Here is a 20,281-nt window from a genome sequence, read left to right on the forward strand (position 1 = left end):
TTTTTCATCAATCAGGCTTTATTAAATGTTTTTTTAGAAGAGGGATGAAAGGGGAAAAACAAACAAACAAACAAACACTGCACGTGATCAGACACTCCCTGAATTTAGCACTCACGTCTCTGATGCATTTTTTGTATTCAGTGATTCTCTTTTCACTCTCTCTATGAGACCAGGTTGTCCAAGTGGTGTGTATGTGGCGTCTAACTCTATCCCATCTTAATTAAACTGCAGAATCAGCAGAAGTCGATGTCAGGGAGTGACTGCTGTGATCAGGGCTGCACAGACTAAGCCCCGAGAACAGAGTAAAAAGTGTGCTGGGATAACGTTGAGTATCTTGCAGGACAACACAAATGATCACCATCCTGTACACTTTTGGTTTAAAAAACAAGAAAAAAGTGAAGAAGGGGGAATGATAGAAAAAGAAGTGATGTTTTACTGGAACATTTAAGCTGTGGTGTGATGGCTGGGCTTTCCATCTCACCTCTGATAACTTCAGAAAGATAGAAAAACAGTGTAAAAATGGATTGGACAAAACATGAGTATTGCTTGTTACACAAACATAACAAACTGTTATTTTTCACTCGTGCACTTACCATTAGAGAAGTTTTAAGGATAACAGAAAAAAAAAAAATTATATGATAGCTGCCAAAGATATTTTGAGATTAACCAGCATGATTGTATTTTCAGAGAGAGGGAAGTTCAGAAACAACTTGATATTTTTTGACCTTAGGGTGGTGAAGGTAATGTGTTCAGTTTCCAAAAAAAAGGAGTATTTACTTCTTTGTACCCTAACTGTACCTTTGTTCCTTCCCCACTTGCCAGTTTATTGGTACTGGCAGGGCATCTGGAGGTAGTTGTTTGTCTGTTTTGTGAAGATAAGGTTGCATTGTGGAGGATGTGGAGCAAGGGCAGGGGAATTGAGACTCAAGAATAAGGCAGCAGGTACAAATCAAGGGAGATGAGCACAAGCACATGCTTCTCAAATGATTCCCCATGCCTGCAAACTGATTAGAAGACACACAGTTTTCTTTATTGAGGTGAGGAACAGATCAAAGAGGGGCTCCATTAATAGTGGTAAGAGGTGCCTTTTAGGTGCTTAGGTTAGGAGTTTAGATATGGTTATTCTATCAAGGGGGAGCTTTTTGGTCATTGTGGGAAGGTGAAAGCTGATTCTCAAAAATCCCTTCCATATTGCACATTTTGGCTTTCAGATAAAAAGCTCTTCATTTTCAGAGAAAACTTATGCACCTCTTGACATATAATTATACTTCTTGCTTGCAAGTGGCCTGTTTTCAGGGATGCTGTATGCCTGTCTCTTTGATCAACACAATACAATCAACCCAAACACCAAATTCATTGCTTACATCTCAGCATCAGATATTAATTCATTTTGCAAAAGCAGAGGTTACTCAGACCTTCGGTGTTTTTCCACGGTGAGAGCAGAGCTCAGCTGGAGCAGTGCTGGTACCTTGGTGAACAACTGCATGACAGTGGCTCTCAATCTTGGGCATCATCTACACTGGATGAACAGAGACAAGCAAAAAGGCTGGTGTGAGTCCAAAACTGCTCATACAGCTGCAAGGATCAGGGTGTGCCACCATGCCTCCCTTGGGATGGGTGGCCGTTGGCAAACATGCTTTCACATAAGAGATGGTTGTGGTCCTTCCTTTTAGGTCAAGGCTGTGGCAAGCCAAGAGTGTTGCTTTTAAAGATACATCAGCATTTAGCCCCTAGTTATGTGCACATCAATCCTACTGAGGCCAGTATTTCTTCTGCAATTTTAGGTTTTGAAAGGAATATAATTGTGGAAAACCTGCATTATTGAAATTATAATCAACATATATCAATGCCCCATTTTTCTGCAAATAAATTAGTTTGGATTTAAAGGGTTCTGTGTTTATTAGGCCTGCACCTCTGGTAGTCAGATACAGTCTACAATCTGTTCTGTAGATAATATGCATTAATGTATGTGGCTTCTATATAGTATACATTTGTCATCTCTAAATGTTGTGGAAATTGCTTTGCTGACAATACTTCCTGGTCTGCTCTCTGTATTTAATGGTCAAAGGAAGCGTGTCATCGGGTGTTCTCTGATAACAATGAAGCAGAAACGTAAAGATCCAATTAAACTCTAATAATAATAAAAGTTAAAATTCATCAGTATAGCTTTGGAGAAAAATGTACATTTTAAGAATTAGGCCAACCTTCTATCCTTCCATTTTTTGAATATCTAAATAGTTTGGTTTTAAAATATTATGACTGATTATATAATGTTAAGGAGCACTAAAAGAAAAAGGGTTTGAAATAATTTAGGAATTCTTCGATCATCCTGCAGTCCTTACAGGATATTAGGCAGTGGAAGCCAGGCAGTGGCTGTGTAACAACAAGGGTATGCATTTATAGATTGTACTTTCTGGACACTGTCCTGGATAAAGTTTTAAAGTATGTTGACTATTTTAAACTGCATGAACATCAGTAAAATGCAATCATGTTTTGTTCTAATACTTAGATGCCTCAAAAACAGGTAAAAGAAAACAACAACAAAAAAATTGTGACGGTATTGTTTTGCACTAATATTCAGCTTGCCCACTAAGGCAAACTCATTTTATTCTGAGTTTCAAGATTTTGACTAAAAGGATAGAGAAACACTTGGATTGAAACTTAAACTATGAAATTTTGATGCAAGATAGATTCCAGCACCACCACTGGCTGTTGTGAAGTGTGCTGCTCTGAGAAGCTCTGTGATGCTGTAAGAGACTTAACAATAATAAGTGAATAAAGCATTAGCAACGACAGAAATGGTCAATTTAGGAAAAACCTTTGTACTGTGCTATATCCTGATTTTGATTTTATGATGTGTATTAGTATCTTTACAGCTATGCTATGGAGATATTTAATCACAAAGTACAATGTTATTTTCCAAGATTAAAGATGTTTCTAAATCCTTTGTAAAGCACTTTTGAGAAAAGACATCAATGAATTTTATGAATAGCAAATCTGTGAATCTATAATGTATTTCTGTAAATTACAATGCCATTATAGTATCAGTGTCTTTTAACAAAACATAAGAGAAATCTGAAGACTGCTTTAAAGTATTTTTGTTCTTCAATTAAAATATTAATGATCATTTTCATTATTTCAACTTCCTGATCATTATGAAAAATGCAAATTATTTCAATTCACTTATTCAAATTTCACATAAAAAGGAAAAAGTATTGAATACTACTGTGGACTGAATGACCACAATTTTCATATGAGTGTAGCCCCAGACAAGATTCTAAATTTGGCTTCTGAGTTTTAATTAAAATGTCCAGACTCTGTCAGAATGAACTGATGAGGGGCAGAATCCTAGCGTATGGCTCATTGCAAAAACAAGAATTGTTATGAGAGTTTTCAGAGCATTATAGAGTGTTCGCTTATCTCATTGTAGTATAACCCCCACAAACGTACACCTCATCTTTATGAAGCTTTATTTATTTTGTCATGTAGATACAAAAAGGAAAGGAAAAAAAAAAAAAGATTTAATTCACTACATGTTCTCATTGCTTTTAGAGAGATGATAGTAAATGATACTCAAGAATCTCATGAATAAGTAGGATGGGTAGGACTTGTAACCTTTTTTTTCCTGTTGATAGTCATGGGGCTTGGTCAGTGCATATGTTTTCTGCTTTCTGCCCTTGTGATCATTACTCACTCATTTATTTTCAATTTTTATTCTTTCAAGCACTCTTCTACCCAACCCATCCCTCTACCACTAAGATGATTGTTTTCCTCTATCCATTCCAGGACTTGTCCTTCCTAACACAGTCCTGGTTTCCCTGCCCTCCACTGTTCTCATTCTTCCAATTTTTTGCTCTTCATTTCCCTTCTGTGTTATCTCTTTCTTCTGTAGGAGAAGCAGAATGGTGTCCTGCCTGTCCACAGCACCAGGAGCTAAGCCTGCGCTGAGCACACCAGGTCAGGGCTGATGCAGTGAGTGCTTCCTCCTGTTCTCATCAGGAGAATTTGTCCAGCTCCTCTAAGGATGAGAAAGGTTGCAGACAGGGTGTCTACAGGTTTTTTCCTTTTAACACTGTCTCCCACCTGGAAATGGTAAGCTACACAAAGCATTAAGTAAAACGGTAGCTGTTTTGTGTATTTCTCCAACTTATAATTTCTGGGCACCTTTGAGTGTTTGCTACACTTATATACATATACATATAATTTATCTTTGTGCAGTGTATTATTTATTTGCTGAATAAAAACCTTTAGCAGTGAGCAAAAACAGGAATGGACTTCAGATATAACCTGCTCAAGTGTAAGAGAAGATTCACAATCTGTTCTCCAATGACCTGCAATTAGTATGAATTTTGCATTACAGCCCAGCATGACAGCATGGCATATCACTGCAGGACTGGCAATGTCTGCTTTGGGCACCATTGACAACATGAAATGAGTTAGAGGAGCACACTATATACCCGGCAAACTGTTGTGCAGAAATTCAGGGATTACAATTTCGTCTCCTGAGAAGAGAGAGTTTACCAGCTGAAGCTGTGCTAAATTATGGAAGAGAAAATCAAGTGCTATAATTGTGGGTGTTTATCACAGTCACAGTTGTTGTTGTTTTTTAATTTATTTCTATTAATAGAAATTTGATCAGAACAGGGTAAATCTGTACCCACAACACAAATGTGATCATCTGCAAACAAAGTAAGTGGAAGGGACATTTTGTATTGTTTTGTTTTATAACACTCATTTTGAGGAACTAGTCTTTATTTTTTGTTTTTGTCATATGCTTTTATGTTAAAGTAAACGCACTGTATAATAACTCTTAAATCAAAGCAGTTTTTGTCTAAGGAGAAAAATAAGATAGCAAAGCTTGATTGAGTACTAGTCATGGTAGTAGATTTGTATAGGCTGCAGATAGGGAAAACAGCAAAGGGTGTTGTAACTCCAACTAATGCCTATTATATCAACAATAGCATAAGGAATGCCTGCAGTTTATTTAATATTACGTTGTCTAATATTAGGGCAAAAAAAAAAAGTTCTTTCCAGAAAATCCCAATACATTTACAACACTTGAAGAACATCCCTTTCAAAGAGCTGGTCCTTTCAATCAGTATGTTCCTCAGTGAGGGAAGCTCTCAACTGAGAGAGAGCAGGTCCATGCTCAGACAGTGAATCCATGAGTGAATAAACAATATGTCAAAACCAATAATATTTATTTAGGAAGGGACCATGCTAGATTGTGATGTACTTGAGCTATATGCCACTGAAAGATGAGGCAAGAGACAGTAGTCCAGATATACATATGCACTTAAGGAACCCCAAGGAATCTGGCAGGTCCCCCACAGCTGCTTTGGTAGGACATCTGTGTCCAGTAGTCATAGCTGCTAGCGTCTTGTATGGGAATCTCAAGGGATACTGGTTATCCATGCACCCAACTGAGCTGGGTCAGTAGTCTCTTAAGAAAAGCAGTGTTACGATATTGCATAGGTTCAAACAGTGCCTGTGATTGTCCTTTTAGCTCTGGTGTTAGCAATGACAGAAGCTGCTTCTGGGAATTAAGAAGCTAACAAGAGGTATTGAATGCTGTTAGAGCTCTTTCTCTCTTCCCTAGGTCCTGGTGGTGCCTAGACAGCAGCTTTGCAGGCAGTGGCAACTTGAAAAGGATGATAGAAAGCACATGAGATAATTTTTTAGAACCATATCACAGAATGGCTTGGATTGGAAGGGATATTAAAGATCATGTAGTTCCAACCCCCTTGCCATGGGCAGGGATGCCACCCACTAGATCAGGTTGCCCAGGGCCCTATCCAACCTGGTCTTGAACACCTCCTGAGATGGGGCACCCACAACTTCTCTGGGCAACCTGTACCAGTGCTTCACCACCCTCTGAGTGAAGAATTCCCTCCTAACATCTTATGTAAGTAGCCCCTCTTTTAGTTTAAAACCATTCTCCCTTGTCCTCTCATGATTTGACTGAGCAAAAAGTCGCTCTTCATCTTTTTTAAAAGCACCCTTTAAAGAACAGAAAGGCTCCAATGAGGTCTGCCCGGAGCCTTCTTGTTATCAGGCTGAATATCACCAGCTCTCTCAGCCTTTCTTCATAGGTGAGATGCTCCAGCCCTCTGATCAGCTTTGTGGGAATATTCACTTTCCCCCTTTTTGCCCATGCACAAGGATGTAAATAACCTCATTCGTAATCGTGTAAACTGGGCCTCCTGGGAGTGGGAAAACAGTTCCCAGCTGGGTACAAACTTGCAAAGCCATCAACTGGAAACTAACATGTGCTTCTTAACAAAGCTAGTTTCATCGCTATAGAGAAAATTTCACAGAATTTCACAGAATTTCTAGGTTGGAAGAGACCTCAAGATCATCGAGTCCAACCTCTGACCTAACACTAACAGTCCCCACTAAACCATATCCCTAAGCTCTACATCTAAATGTCTTTTGAAGACTTCCAGGGATGGTGACTCCACCACCTCCCTGGGCAGCCCATTCCAATGCCTCACAACCCTTTCAGTAAAGAAGTTCTTCCTAACATCCAACCTAAAACTCCCCTGGCGTAACTTTAGCCCATTCCCCCTCGTCCTGTCACCAGGCACGTGGGAGAACAGGCCAACCCCCACCTCTCTACAGCCTCCTTTAAGGTACCTGTAGAGAGCAATAAGGTCACCCCTGAGCCTCCTTTTCTCCAGGCTGAACAAGCCCAGCTCCCTCAGCCGCTCCTCGTATGACTTGTTCTCCAGGCCCCTCACCAGCTTCGTCACCCTTCTTTGGACCCGCTCAAGCACCTCGATGTCCTTCTTGTAGCGAGGGGCCCAAAACTGAACACAGTACTCGAGGTGCGGCCTCACCAGAGCCGAGTACAGGGGCACGATCACCTCCCTAGCCCTGCTGGTCACGCTGTTTCTGATACAAGCCAGGATGCTGTTGGCCTTCTTGGCCACCTGAGCACACTGCTGGCTCATATTCAGCTGACTATCCACCATCACTCCCAGGTCCTTCTCTGCCTGGCAGCTCTCCAACCACTCATCTCCCAGCCTGTAGCTCTGCTTGGGGTTATTGCGCCCCAGGTGCAGGACCCCCCGGCACTTGGCCTTGTTGAACTTCATACAGTTGACCTCAGCCCATTGGTGCAGCCTATCCAGATCCTCCTGCAGAGCCTTCCTACCCTCGAGCAGATCGACACACGCACCTAACTTGGTGTCATCTGCAAACTTACTGAGGGTGCACTCAATGCCCTCGTCCAGATCATTGATGAAGATGTTAAAGAGGACCGGCCCCAGCACCGAGCCCTGGGGGACGCCACTAGTGACTGGCCTCCAACTGGACTTGACTCCATTTACCACAACTCTTTGGGCCCGGCTATCCAGCCAGTTTCTAACCCAACAAATCGTGCGCCAGTCCAAGCCAAGAGCAGCCAGTTTCTTGAGGAGAATGCTGTGGGAGACGGTGTCAAAAGCCTTGCTGAAGTCAAGGTAGACCACATCCACAGCCTTTCCCTCGTCCACCCAGCGCATCACTTTGTCATAGAAGGAGATCAGGTTCGTCAAGCAGGACCTGCCTTTCATAAACCCATGCTGACTGGGCCTGATCGCCTGCTTGCCCTGCAAGTGCCGCATGATGACTCCCAAGAGGATCTGCTCCATGAGCTTCCCTGGTACTGAGGTCAAACTGACAGGCCTGTAGTTCCCCGGGTCTGCCCTCCGGCCCTTCTTGTAGATGGGCGTCACATTCGCTAGCCGCCAGTCAACTGGGACCTCTCCCGATAGCCAGGACTGCTGATAAATGATGGATAGGGGCTTGGCCAGCTCCTCTGCCAGTTCTCTCAGTACCCTTACATGAACACAATGAACAAAATGAACACAAGCAAGAGATTCTTTCAAAACTTTTGCTGTGCAGTAGCTTGAACCTAAAATGTTGTTGCTAGATAGCCTGTGGTTTATTTGTCTGACCCCTGACCAGAGCTCACTGTCCGGATTTAACTTTTTCCTTTAAGTAAAAATAGGTGCTTCACTGTGGCACCCAAAACAGTGAGGATGCTGAGGACTAGCAGGAAACTGGGACAGAATCACAAGTCTCATCACTGTCTGCAGTAGGGATCTGGGGAAGGCCTCTGTCCAGTCAGGGTCCTTGAATTTCCTCTCAGAGAATCAGCAATTACAAAAACACTCTGATATAAGCAACTCAGGGGTACAATTCTCTTTTTAAGAAGACGACTACCCAGAAAATTATAGTAGCCAGGCCATGGACAAGAAAACACTAAAAGTCTTATGGGACCAGAGAGAAATGAAAATAAAGCATCGCTGATCACTAGGCAACATTGTGATGGGAGATGGCAACCCTTGATTATCTGAACCCTGCTCCTTCCACTGCTTGTGTATTTATGTTGATGAAGAAAATAGGCTCCATTATCATTTGGGTATGTCATGATCCTCACTGTGGCCTGTAAAGCTGACTACAGTGTAACTGAAGGACCCACTATATTTCAGTTGTCTTTGATCTTTCTAAATAGGCACCTGTTTCTTCTGAGTCATAAAAATAAATAAATAAATTTATCAATTAGTATGCCACAGTTTGTGCCTTAGGTTTAGGAGAACAGCTGTGGGAAGAATGCACATCTGCCTCCTCTCTGCCACTTCCCACCAAAGAAGCTGCTGACTGGTGTGCTCAGGACTCATTCTCACCAGCATGACTTTAACCTGAGCTGACCCTCTGCTGCCTGTGGGAAACTATCAATGAAACAGTTTGTTTCACCAACAGTGAGCAGCAAATTGGTTCATTCTGTAATTTCAAAATAACTTGAATCCTTGGTCATTCATTGGTCAATCATATTTTCCCTTTTTCAGCTTTTCAATTATTTGATACAATGCCTTATTTTAAAGAGGAGATTAATAGTTTCTCATTAGCAGAAGCTATTGAAAAATGGGAAAGACCTGCCTATTAGTCTAATATGATGTGGGCCTGAAACCTTTTTCTCTTTAACTTTAAATAAAAACGACCTTCACACACATAAGAAAACTTTAACTTATTCAATTTTCTTTGCTGCAGAATGTCCCTCACTGACTGACCCACAATGCTATGCTTTTGTTATAAATCATAACCAGAGTGGGAACATCGAACTGTGATGTATAATGCTGTTCAAATCACACTTGGTTTCCTCTAAGGAGCTTGTTTGTTATGGAGACTTGTGAGTTATAAATAGGACAACATAAAGTGAGCTCCATTGCAAAATGTGCCTGAAAATATTTTCTCTGTGGGGAGAGAATCTTTTCAAAGAGACTTTTGGTTTTTCTTCCCCAGTACTTATTTCTTTTTTTCTCTGTCCTGGGTATGTCAAGATTCAACCAGGTCAGTAGGACTTTGGTATACAAAATGTGCTGCTGCTTTCCTCTACTTTGCCATCGACCCTAATGTGCTGTTTCAGTTTGATCATCTACAGAATAAGGAATTTCTTTTACCTTAGATTATAATTTGAGGACCAGCATAAGGTAGCATTACCACACAGGACAAGGGCTGCCTCTGACAGTGTAAAATACCTTTGAAGGTGATTGAATCTTTGTTCAAGCCAGAAGCAGAGGAGAAAACTAGTTGTAACTCAGAGTTAGATTCCTTAACCTGTCTTCTCTTTCTTTTTTTTTCTCCAGATATCCTGTGTAATGACTATGGAAGGCAAAAGCTTCCCCTGATCTTGCAGTTTTCGTATTCCCTACTGCTACTGGTACCACAGCCTGAGTCACAGAAAAGAAAGGAAAAAAGAGGACGATGGTTCTAATGCCTCTGTGAGTATGAGGGCTCATTGGCATAGCATGGCTGCAATACTTATCTGGGACAGTTAACTGTTAACTATCTGACAGTGAACTGTTAAACAGTGACACAAAACACCTTCCCTGTATCTGCAGCTCACCCTGAAGTTTTGTGATTGGGTTTCTAGAAAGCTTTAATGGCTGCTGGGTAGGGGACGGAGAACCAGAGAGCTATGCTCTGGTCCAGACAATACCACTGACTTGCTGAGTGACCCTGAGTTTGTCTCTTCATCTCTCAGTGGCAATTCCCTTTGAGTGTGGCCATTGTGAATCTCTTCCTGACAGGAAGGATGGCCTCTTGCTGTGTATTGGCATTAGCATATAATGTCCCAATTCCTAGTATTTCTAGCAATAAAACTACCGTGAAATGCAAATCTTTATCATTATATAGCTACTAATGCATCATTCACACCACTGTTTTTCTGAGTTCCCAAAATTTTATGTGTGAAAAAGTAAATAAGAGCAGTGAATTACTGGAAGATCATCTGGAGGGAGATGTGAAATAAATCAACATAAATCATGGAACAATGCAATTGTAATGTTCAACATTTTTCCTTTTCCTACTTTAGTGATGGATTTTATTCCTTCCCCTTCAAGTTCCAGTGGCAGTCGGCTGTTACACAGCCTCCATTAGGAGAACATACTTTTGTTGCTATAGCAATTCTTTCTCACTCTGATATTTTATTGCACTTAGATGCTGCTGGGAAAAGAAAAAAAAAATCATCACTGACCTACTCACAAATGGTCAGCCTCCCTGATCTCTTATTTCTGAGCAACTTTTAACTGTATCTCACAGCAATCTATATTCTGGTAAACACTTTGTGCTAGGCACCATCTAGAAAGGTTTATCATTGCTCTATAAGTGGCATACTGCACACAGCAGGATGTGCCGCAGCACAGTGTCTGACATAGCAGATATAGATTACTGTTAAGATAAATTCATCCTTTTTGATCTGAACATTTCACCAGCTTCCAATCTGAAGTCTTGATATCACCCTGTCAACCAAAGGGGATGTTATTAAGCAGTGGAAGACTTATCAAAGGTTTCCTCAAAGTTCCTTTTAGGATGTTTTCTACAACAGCAAAGATATATGTTTATTGGGGGTGAGTGTAAGACTCATCAAAAATGCTAGACTAAAATCCCTGTAGATATGAAGCATCAGATACTGAACAGAAGCTTCAAGTGTTTTCCTACCCTGTCAAAATCAGATGCCTAAACCATTGACTAATTAGGCAGGGAAAGGTTATTAATTCTCTCTTCTGCTGTCTGTGGCTGGGTGCTCCCAGCCACCCAGGACAACAGTGACAGCCACCTGGAGTAACTGTGTCTCCTCAGCCACGTAGCTCAGCCTGGGACCTGGAGCAGTAGGGACAAGTGACTGTGCCTCCGCCTGGGTAACCACAGGATGCCAGCCTCTTGGGACAGCTCAGACATGGATGTGGGGTTCCAACCAGTGAATGGGGGACATGGTGGTAGGGTGGTAAGTAGCTACCAGCCTGTAGCAGCACCCATAGATGAGAACACCAGAGTAGGGACCTGCTGGGATCACACAGGCTGGGACTGGCTTTCATGGTGCTTGAAATGGTGAAGACATTTGCCTTGCCATTAGCTGCCAGGATGAGCAAAGCTTTCTTTTCCTTCCAGGAAGAAAGCCATGAAAAGTCCATGTATTACACTGAGGTTCATGGGGGGCTGGCCATGGCTGCTACTTCTGTGCCCCTGCATTGCTGCAGGGAAACATTTCCATCAGCAAGGCTGGGAGAGCAAGCACAGGTCTTGCCAAGGCTGGCACAGCCCCTTGCATCCTCTCTGTGCCAGTTTCGCAGCTCCTCAAGGAGATACAAATGAAAAATGAAGAAAAAAAAAAAAAAAGAGTTATTTCACAGTCCAGTAAGCGTGAGACTTGGTGTAGCCTGAGAGTGAGGCATGAAGGCATGACTGGGAAAGGGAGCAAGCAAGGTCAACTGCTGCCAGACTGACAGGCAAGGGGGAAGCCCTGGGGGACAGGCTTTGCTTCCTGACCTGCACTGTGCTTTTCCTGCATGCAATTTTGTCTCAGCAGGATGCCACAGACTAATGTGTTTGTAGGGGACTGGAGTCCAAAGCAGTAGGTATGCATTTCAGTAGTGTACTTGGCATTCAGATGGACTTGGTGGGCTTAGAATGGGGCTCTTGATGCTGGCACTGCCACCTCCATGGTGGGCATCATTGTGCTTTTGGAACTGAACTGAGACCTACTTATTCATTGCACTTGTAAGCATCAGACAGTGATGCAAAACAAAACACGTGGTAGATCTAAGTTGTGTGTCTGCATAAGAACAGTTATGATTAGCCAGGTCCATCAAAGTATTCAAATTTCATATTCCATTTTCAATCTGAGATTGTAAATATCTTTATTTTATCAATGCACTTATATATGAGAGGAGAGTTTACAAATAAACAAACTAAACTGAATTAGGATTATAGCATAAATAGGTACATGTTGCATCCTTATCACAAGAAAGCCCTTATTGTTTAGGTGCTTGTAATTTTGGCAAATACATCCAAGCTGAAATTTTGCATGCTTGGACTCAGTCCATAGGCAGAGCTTCTGGTTGCTGGAAGTAAAATGTATTCAGCAATCTTTGAATTGTTTGTGCTTTGATGCCATATATTCTCCCCAAAACACAGCATGTTGTTGTTTATCCTTGTAGTAACATAAAAATGGGTGAGCTGAGTCATTTAAACTGCCTTGTTTTGTAAATCTTTTAAAGATTTACAAACAGAACTAAACAAAAAAAAAAAAAAAAAAAGTGCAATTTTGAAATAAGTTGCTTGCCATGCCATGCTAAAACAACACATATTTTTCCAGATTTACACCTCACTCTCTCTCAATGTCTACTCCCTCCAATCCCCCATATACACAGGGGATTGAGCTGTTTGACTTAATGGTTTAAAATACCTGGGCTTTTTCCAAGATCCTATACATTGACTGGAAATTTCAAGAACTATTGCTGTTACTCAGCTAGCAGTCATACAACTCCTAGGGAGACCCTTTCCACAGTAAAACGCATATCTTTGGTATGGGGTTCCCTCATGTAGGAGATTTTTTTTCCCATCAGGCTTGTCTGGCATTTACAGTTTAACAGAGACTGGTCATTAAAGCTTTGAGGGTAAAAGGTTTGCTCAAACATTTACAACTGGTAAAAGATTTTAACACTTTACATTTTCTCTTTATTATTTGTAAGGATGTATCGTACTCTCCCATCAGATGAGCCCCGCTAAAGATGTGAAGGCAACAGCAAAGGATGTTCATTCTGCTCACCAGCAGGTGGTGAAAGGAAGAAGCAAGGAGTGAGGTCTAATCCCATCTTCTGCTCTGGCTGGCTTTCATAAACATGTTCGTTTTCTTACTGTGGTTCTCCTAGAGCAATGTAAATAAATGTAATTACTCCCACTTTATGGAGAGGGACTTTAGCTCACCCAGAATTAAAGGGAGGGAGGGAAATTTGAGGAACTAGGGCTGGGGTTTCAGCCCTCTGTGAAGAATTACTGTGAATTTTTACAAGTAAATTCCAGTTGAAATCTATGAGAAAAAATAAAAATAAAAAAATAATGGCAACCATATTAAATAAAAACACTGTGTACTAGGAAGGGCTGTCTAGTATAATCTGTGCTGCATAAGGATCATTAGAATTGTTTTCCTTTGAGCAACTGGTAAGCAAAGAAGTTTAAATTCTGTTTTGTGATTCATGAGTGTATTTACATACCGCCTTAGAATTGCCAGAAAATTTCTTGTCGTGAATTTACATGTTTAATTTAAACAACTGGTATTTGCAAAGCCAAGTCAAAAGTTCTGCTACCTTCATTTACTACATTTCTGGTCCAGCAGAGAAAGTTTCTTCTTCATATGTGCAATCTCATCAAAAACAGTGTACATCAAAAACATTTATGTTGCTCATTGTAGAACTCTTTGCAATAACGAGTAATGAAAACCCAAAGAAGTGATGATAATTTCATAATTCAAGACATAGCATCTGTAGTTAATAGCTGTCCCACTGACTATATGTATAGATATGTTGAGTCTATTGGAAAAATGTCATTTTTATGGGATTATATTGCTTTCTGTGAATATGCTCAAAACTGAGAACATGAACCTAAGCAGTTTGTGCACATTTCCCCTTTGGTGCTGCTGCTGCCAGGTAATGCTGTTGTGTCCACAGCTGGGCCACCCAGCTGCAACCCTCTGCTTGTGTAATTGGGCTACATCCAGAGCTAGGATCCTCCCTAAAGCACAGTCTTGGTTCAAGGTCTTTTGACTCTGATGCTGTGCTAAGTGCAAAGTTTTGTCAACAGTCAAGGATGTTATCCCACATGCAAGTCCTCTGGCTTTGTTCATACCAAGAGAAAGCTCCATAACAAGGAAACTTTCTGCTTGCAAACTGTCATCAGCTATGATGTGAGAGGGGATGAACCATGGTCCAGTGACTTATGTATTTAAAAATCCAACTAATGTGAAGTTTGACATCAGTTGGCTAAAAGGGACAAGTAACAGAGTTCAAAGGAGCAGCTTAGCACAAGCATTAAGACAAAGCTTCTTAATAAATGCCACGCCACAGCTGCAAAGCAGCAACAGCAAGTGCCCAGCTGCTAATGGCTTTCAAGCTTGATAATGTAGAGGTGCTAAACCAATCTTAATGCCTAAGTAATTAAGAGTGTGATATTTTTAAAACAACTAACACTGGCCTATGACTACTGCTGTAGCACTAACAGCTGAGCAGCTTTATTATTATCTGTGTCTTTTCCTGTGTAATCCTTTCAGTGTGAAATGTCTTTAAATTTAGTTCTCTGGAAGAGCTGTGAAGGGGCAAAGGAGTCAGCAGTTATAAAATACCCACTAGTTTACAGAACACACAATTCCATTTATATGTGGTAGTGGAGTATGAGCAGTGGTGTATTATCAGTTGCTAGAAGTAACTTACATGCTGCAGTTTTGTGTGCTTCCTTCTAGAAACAATAACTGTATTTCTCCAAACACTACAGTAGGAAAAGCAAGAAAAAATAACAGAAAGTGTTTCTTCTTATAGCATAGAAAAACCTGGTACAACAGATATGTTCAGAGTGCTTTGAAATGATGCTTGCATGATAGTAGGTTATGTTTACATCTGAGAGCACACAAAATGCAAATCAGGGCATTCCCATAAAATATATATATATTTTTTTTTTCTGTTCTGAACAAACTATTTTAGCTGAATGTTTAGATAGTATCTTGTTAAAAACATATTTGTATTTTTAAGTCAGGTGAAGAAACACAGGCAAGTAGAAGGTGTAGTTTCAAGTGTGGAAAGAATATGCTAAGTAAACCATGCCCACTGCACTTAAACTGTTATGTGTCAAACTTCCAAGCATATCAATATGATGTAATTTAGTAAACATCATGCAGTAACAGACAGTAGTGCAGTTACTCCCGGTTACTGTTCACTTGCTGGTGAGCTGTATACATCACGTGCTGACATTATGCGCCATCATTTTCCACCAGAACATGAATACCTAGCACTGCAGCAACATAGGATCCAAACGGATTGTGTTTCTCTGTTCAAATATTTTTCTTGTTTTCTGGGGATTTGGAGCACAGTTTGTCTTGCTTTAACTTTGATGAGAGCCTTGGGGCTTTTGTTTCACTTGGCATAGTGAGGTGTAGCAGGACTTCATTTATGATTATATACCATATGTTTTTAGAGAATATATTTCTGAAAGAAAACTACTGTTTTATGAAGGCCCCCACTTTCTGCAGTTGCACCACAAAAAACAGGGTTTCCCTGACCCTGCTCTCAGGAGTTCAGAGTAATTGCTGTCTCTTCTAACTTCAAAAAAATGGTTTAGGAAAATTGTGATCTGACTTCTTAGAATCATAGAATGGTTTGGGTTGGAAGGAACCCTAAAGATCATCTAGCTCCAAGCCCCCTACCATGGGCAGGGACATCTTCCAGTAGAACGGTTTGCCTAATGTCCCATCTGACCTGGCCTTGAAAATTTCCATGGAGGGGCATCCACAGCTTCTCTGGGCAGCCTGTTCTAGGGTCTCACCACCCTCATAATAAAGAATTTTTCTTATATCTAATCTAAATCTACCCTCTTTTAGTTTAAAACTATTACGCTTTATCCTATCCTGCCTTTAGGAATGACAAAGGGCAGATCCCAGTGGATGTGGTTCCTGATCCAGTAGATATGCCACTGGAAATGGCAGACGCAGCAGCCAGTGCAAAAGAAATCAAGCAGATACTGCTGGATGCAGGGTCTCTGTCATGTGATGTCTCAAAAGCAGTGATTCCAAACCGTAATCATGTCACAGGCAAGGCCATGCTTTCATCGCTTGGCCTGAAGCTGGGAAATCGTGTCGTTATTGCAGGACAGGAGGTATGCTGAGTAACTTGATAGGTTTGCTGATGACACCAAGCTGGGTGGTGTGGTCAACCTGCTGGAGGGAAGGGATGCCATCCAGAGGGACCTGGACAGGCTTGAGAGGTGGGCCTCTGCAAACCTCAGAGTTGAACAAGGCCAAGAGCAAGATCCTGTACATGGGCTGGGGCAATCCCAAACATGAATGCAGGCTGAGTGATGCGTGGATTGATGAGAAGCCCTCATGAGAAGGACTTGGGTTTATTGTGTTATTCTAGTCATAATCTTCCCCAGTTCTTGGCCTAAAGAATATGTGAAAGTGGAATAACCCAAACATCTGAAAGGTCAAGCAAAATCGTCTTGTCTTCCCATTACACCTTTTCATAACACGGGATTGGGGTGAATATAAAACAGATTCCAAACTGACTGGCATATCTGTTAGAATGTTATCTTCCATAATCACCGTTTGAGAATTCCTTGTTCTAAACAGGCTCCTTAGTTGTACAAATACATCTTCAAATACAGATGATAAATTCCAGAAGCAATACTAGCAGTGTTCAGATTCCTGAAGGCAAAAATAGGAGAGTGAGAGAAGTGAGAAAGAAAATTGAGACATTGGAGTGATGCCTGTGAAAATTTAGTTGGCCTGAAGCTGGGGCATGTATTGGAAAATATGTGGTTTAAGCAATCAGTTTTCTACTTCAGGGGATGAAATGAAACTTTTGCTCTGAAACTGATGTGTGAAATTGTTTCCTTATGTCAAATCCCACTTAGCATGTAAATTAGAAAGAAAAAAAAGAAAAAAGAGAGACAGAGAGATCTGCGTACAGTGGTTTTACTTGACTCTTTCTACGATTGCCCTTTATGACTATCACTGATGGAGAATTATTGTTGTGTCTTTACTGGTCCTTTCAGTGCAGATTGTGGCTATACCTGCACCTGGCCCCAGTTTTTCTGTCCCTGAAGATAAGAGGCAGCGTATGACCTTGTACTCACACAACTAAACTCTCTTCACCTCTACCCTCCCCCAGTCAAGGACTTTCCATACTTTTTGTCTGTGGACAGTCGCTCCTAGAGCCCAGCCAGCTAACCTGGGCCAAAACTGGCAGGGACGGAGCTCAGAAGTAACTGAATGAAGTCAAGTCTTTGGGTGCAGCACCACTGCATGCCTCTCACAAGCTGGCCAGTGGTCCTGGGCAGGCTGCCACATTCCAGCAAGCCACATCTCCTCACACTGCATAGCAAAACCTTAAGTCTGCTCTTGGTCTTGCTACTGGCCCACCTCATCTCTCTTAAGGAAGGTAGTGGAGAAGGCCTCTTCGGCCTTTTTATCACCCTTATCTGCCTAAATCCTTCACTGGTTGCATAACTTTAACTACAGTTTCTTTTCTCTCTCTCTCTCTCTCTCTCTCTCTCTCTCTCTCTTTTTTTTTTTCTTTTTTTTCCCATCAGGGTAAAGTTTCCAGAGGAGTTAAGTTTTCAACAGCAGCAGCTCAATTTGGCACTGCCTTGAGATATCAGTCTTCATTTCAGTGGGCAGTTTCCAATGTTTATGTTTGTGGTCATGCTGGAGGTGTTCAATGCTTATGACTGTCAGAACCAAGCTGCCTCAGATACAATACCGAGGATCTGAGACAATAGAAATGAACACTAATAATCCTGGGTCTAACTGATTTTCATGAAAGCAAAGCTTATTGCAGAAGTATAATATACTCAGCTTACTCTTGATAATATTTTTGAATAGGATCTACATTTTTTGTAAGTTTCTGTACCTGGTGCCACCTCCTTGTTTTATGTTACAAATGTGTGCATGAGAAAATATTCCTTATTTTGGTAATTCCTATAACTACATGTGTACTGGAATGGAAACTTTTTTTTCTTTTTGAAGGATAGTATCGAAGTTAGTCAATAGAAAACAGATCCTGTCTTGAGTTTCTCTCACATCTTTTGTGTCCCTTGTTTGTAATTCAAATGCCATGCTTCTGTTGGTTCTGTGGTAGAGAACAGTGCTTGATGGGTAGGGCTCTTGTACTAGTAATTTGCTGTCCCAATGGCTTGTATGACCACCTGGAAATTATATCTGATATTCATTACAGGGATAGGCTCCCACTGAGCTCACTGCAGGCTACAGCAACTCCAGGGGAAGCTCACCAGGATCACTTAGCTGCTGGTTGGTTTGCAATTTGAGTGTTGTTTTTTGTTGTTTCTTGTTTTTGTTTAAAAGCAAAATAAAAAACATAGGAATGCCAGCAACAAATATTTCATTAGACTCATCAGGTTTGCTGGTTTGATGAGCTTAATTAAAATTAACAGAGCACTTTAATTATGTTGTGATTTTTCTCTCTAATGGATTACCCTCACAACCTACCTTAAACGAAGCCATGTGGTGCATTTTGGAGACCTTTTTTTTATTTTTGGCCTACATGCAACATAGCTATCAAATGGCCATTTCACCAACTACTCCAAGACAAAGGAGAGAATTACTGTCCCTTGTTGTTGCCCTCATGCAGGGTAAACCTAGGATCAGTACAGTACAGGCTCAGCAGAAAGCTAGAGCCTCCTCTGTTGTAACTGCCTGCCCTGACAAATTTTGAAGTGAATGTGCTCATGTTCATGTCCTCAAAGAGGCATGCACATATGAATAAATCTAGTCCAACAACACAGCAACAATACTGATGTATTTATTCCATTTTACAAGTAATCCAATTAATATGTAAAGTTGTAAATATATAAATATGGCTTCCACCAAGCCAGTGCTGAACCAGATATCCTGGGATGCACTCTGGCTTCTTCATCCAAGAGACTCAGCTAGCTGTCTTGCTTTTTCTTGCCTATAGCCTGGCACATGTTTCTCAGACAGGCTGGCTCTTGTGACTGACGAAGGTTGTCAGATGCTTTTTGACATTAGGTGTCATGCTGTGACTGGAGCTGTGCAAAATAGGTCCTGCTGCAGTAGTTTGTCAGCTGCAGTGAATCCTGCTGTCAGTTTGCTGGGCTGTGTGCTTTGTTCTAGCATAGGCCTTGGTACTGAGAAGTGTCCCTTGCTCTTGTTAGTCCTGTCATCAGATTTGCAAAGCATGGGGGTTGGTACCATCCGTGCTGTTATTCATTTTCCTAGTGACCAAGTGGTTAACCTGAGGTTTTTGAGGGGCAGACTGCGTGCTGAGTGGACAAAGAGAGGCTGGAGATTTACCTCCACGTCACCTAATTTTAGCACAAAGTTGAGGCATAAAGCTGAAAGGGCTCTGTGTGTTACCTTGCTCCTATATTTTGCCTTTAGTGTAAATTCCGAGTGTTATGCTGCTGACAAGACAAAAAGCACATGATTTGAGGTGGTTTCTCATACCTGCCTTTCACTCAGCCTTTTCCTGATGCACTGAGGTGAGCAGTCCCTTCACCAAAAGGTGGATGTCCTGCCTGGAAAACTGCATGCTTTGTGCCAGGGCAGGTGACAGCTTTTCCCCCAAAGCGGAGGATATTTAAGAAGACAAATAGAAGTGGCAGGTGGTAATGAGCTTAATCCCACTCACTACAGAAAGTATTAGCAGAACTAGAAGTGTTTTTGTTGCCACCACCTGCCTGCTGGCCTGCTCAGGAGGTACCTCGGGGCTCTTCAAATTCCTTGAGGTATCTCAGCTGCTGTTTTCTCAGTGCAAGTACTTCCTGGTGCCTGCAGTTTGTTGTAACAGCTCAGAGGTAGGTGCAAAGTCAAGCCTTATTTTCCACTTACTAAAATGCAAAGTTCTTACTTAGTTTCCTGGGACTTGGCGTCTAGCAATTTGCTTAGCAGATTGCAAGCCCACTACATGCTACTATAAGTATTACTGTGATTTGTAAGACCACTTTTAAATTGTGGTTTCTTTTGTTGCATTTTGTCCCAAGATGCTAATTTACAGTGAAACAACTTAATTGTGTGTCTGGAGACTGTGTGCTTGCTCTAACAAAAAAGCAAGTTTATGACTTTCTACTGGTCCTATGTTAAGTTCAAATTTGTGAGATGCCACTGCACTTGTCCTAGCATTTCTTCATGCTTTATCTGCACTTTTATAGTTCTTGGTCCGTACTGCATTGTTGTATAGTAGAGACCATAAACTCTGTAGGGAAATCATTG

General features: G+C 41.3%; 1 long non-coding RNA gene across 2 annotated transcripts in view; it reads left to right on the forward strand.

Moving 5' to 3' along the window:
- Nucleotides 1-14,155, forward strand: part of LOC106014730 (uncharacterized) — an 83,268-nt gene extending 69,113 nt beyond the window's left edge. Inside the window, exons 4-6 of one of the 2 annotated variants that reach the window (XR_011808043.1) lie at nucleotides 3,893-4,092; nucleotides 9,633-9,767; nucleotides 13,020-14,155. This is a non-coding gene — a long non-coding RNA (uncharacterized lncRNA). The remainder of the gene's footprint in view (nucleotides 1-3,892; nucleotides 4,093-9,632; nucleotides 9,768-13,019) is intronic. The other variant, XR_011808044.1, reaches the window with a different exon arrangement.
- The last annotated feature ends 6,126 nt before the right edge of the window (nucleotides 14,156-20,281 follow it).

This window comes from Anas platyrhynchos, chromosome 3, assembly GCF_047663525.1.
Source record: "Anas platyrhynchos isolate ZD024472 breed Pekin duck chromosome 3, IASCAAS_PekinDuck_T2T, whole genome shotgun sequence".
NCBI lineage: Eukaryota > Metazoa > Chordata > Aves > Anseriformes > Anatidae > Anas > Anas platyrhynchos.